The sequence below is a fragment of the Gobio gobio genome, assembly GCF_949357685.1.
Source record: "Gobio gobio genome assembly, chromosome: 12".
NCBI lineage: Eukaryota > Metazoa > Chordata > Actinopteri > Cypriniformes > Gobionidae > Gobio > Gobio gobio.
The window spans coordinates 3521534-3524033 of NC_137105.1; positions in this window are offsets into that span (position 1 = coordinate 3521534).

Genomic DNA, 2500 nt, shown 5'->3' on the forward strand with positions numbered 1-2500 from the left:
TTGATTTCGTTGTGTTGTGGATTGTTTCCGTTGTGTTGTGGCTTGATTTCGTTGTGTTGTGGATTGTTTCCGTTGTGTTGTGGTTTGATTTCGTTGTGGCTTGATATCGTTGTGTTGTGGCTTGATTTCGTTGTGTTCTGGCTTGATTTCATTGTGGCTTGATTTCGTTGTGTTGTGGATAGTTTCCGTTGTGTTGTGGCTTGATTTTGTTGTGTTGTGGCTTGATTTCGTTGTGTTGTGACTTGATTTCGTTGTGTTGTGGATTGTTTCCTGTTGTGTTGTGGTTTGATTTCGTTGTGGCTTGATTTCGTTGTGTTGTGGCTTGATTTCGTTGTGTTGTGACTTGATTTCGTTGTGTTGTGGCTTGATTCCATTGTGTTGTGGCTTGATTTGGTTGTGTTGTGACTTGATTTCGTTGTGTTGTGGATTATTTCCGTTGTGTTGTGGCTTGATTTCGTTGTGTTGTGGCTTGATTCCGTTGTGTTGTGGCTTGATTTCGTTGTGTTGTGACTTGATTTCGTTGTGTTGTGGATTATTTCCGTTGTGTTGTGGCTTGATTTCGTTGTGTTGTGAATTATTTCCGTTGTGTTGTGGCTTGATTTCGTTGTGTTGTGGCTTGATTTCGTTGTGTTGTGGCTTGATTTCGTTGTGTTGTGGATTGTTTCCATTGTGTTGTGACTTGATGTCGTTGTGTTGTGGCTTGATTTCGTTGTGTTGTGACTTGATTTCGTTGTGTTGTGGCTTGATTTGGTTGTCATGTGACCTGATTTCGTTGTGTTGTGGATTGTTTCCGTTGTGTTGTGGCTTGATTTTGTTGTGTTGTGGCTTGATTTCGTTGTGTTGTGACTTGATTTTGTTGTGTTGTGGATTGTTTCCGTTATGTTGTGGCTTGATTTCGTTGTGGCTTGATTTCGTTGTGGCTTGATTTCGTTGTGTTGTGGATTGTTTCCGTTGTGTTGTGGCTTGATTTCGTTGTGTTGTGGCTTGATTTCGTTGTGTTGTGGCTTGATTTTGTTGTGGCTTGATTTCGTTGTGGATTGATTTCGTTGTGTTGTGGATTGTTTCCGTTGTGTTGTGGCTTGATTTCGTTGTGTTGTGGCTTGATTTCGTTGCGGCTTGATTTCGTTGTGGATTGATTTCGTTGTGTTGTGGCTTGATTTCGTTGTGTTGTGGCTTGATTTCGTTGTGTTGTGGCTTGATTTCGTTGTGGCTTGATTTCGTTGTGTTGTGGCTTGGTTTCGTTGTGGCTTGATTTTGTTGTGTTGTGGCTTGATTTCGTTGTGGCTTGATTTCGTTGTCTTGATTTCGTTGTGTTGTGGATTGTTTCCGTTGTGTTGTGGCTTGATTTCGTTGTGTTGTGGATTTTTTCCGTTGTGTTGTGGTTTGATTTCGTTGTGGCTTGATATCGTTGTGTTGTGGCTTGATTTCGTTGTGTTCTGGCTTGATTTCATTGTGGCTTGATTTCGTTGTGTTGTGGATAGTTTCCGTTGTGTTGTGGCTTGATTTTGTTGTGTTGTGGCTTGATTTCGTTGTGTTGTGACTTGATTTCGTTGTGTTGTGGATTGTTTCCTGTTGTGTTGTGGTTTGATTTCGTTGTGGCTTGATTTCGTTGTGTTGTGGCTTGATTTCGTTGTGTTGTGACTTGATTTCGTTGTGTTGTGGCTTGATTCCATTGTGTTGTGGCTTGATTTGGTTGTGTTGTGACTTGATTTCGTTGTGTTGTGGATTATTTCCGTTGTGTTGTGGCTTGATTTCGTTGTGTTGTGGCTTGATTTCATTGTGTTGTGGCTTGATTTCGTTGTGTTGTGACTTGATTTCGTTGTGTTGTGGATTATTTCCGTTGTGTTGTGGCTTGATTTCGTTGTGTTGTGAATTATTTCCGTTGTGTTGTGGCTTGATTTCGTTGTGTTGTGGCTTGATTTCGTTGTGTTGTGGCTTGATTTCGTTGTGTTGTGGATTGTTTCCATTGTGTTGTGACTTGATGTCGTTGTGTTGTGGCTTGATTTCGTTGTGTTGTGGCTTGATTTCGTTGTGTTGTGACTTGATGTCGTTGTGTTGTGGCTTGATTTGGTTGTGTTGTGGCTTGAATTGGTTGTGTTGTGGCTTGATGTCGTTGTGTTGTGTTGTGGCTTGATTTGGTTGTGTTGTGGCTTGAATTGGTTGTGTTGTGGCTTGATGTCGTTGTGTTGTGGCTTGATGTCGTTGTGTTGTGGCTTGATTTGGTTGTGTTGTGGCTTGAATTGGTTGTGTTGTGGCTTGATGTCGTTGTGTTGTGGCTTGATGTCGTTGTGTTGTGGCTTGATTTGGTTGTGTTGTGGCTTGAATTGGTTGTGTTGTGGCTTGATGTCGTTGTGTTGTGGCTTGATGTCGTTGTGTTGTGGCTTGATTTGGTTGTGTTGTGGCTTGAATTGGTTGTGTTGTGGCTTGATGTCGTTGTGTTGTGGCTTGATGTCGTTGTGTTGTGGCTTGATGTCGTTGTGTTGTGGCTTGATGTCGTTGT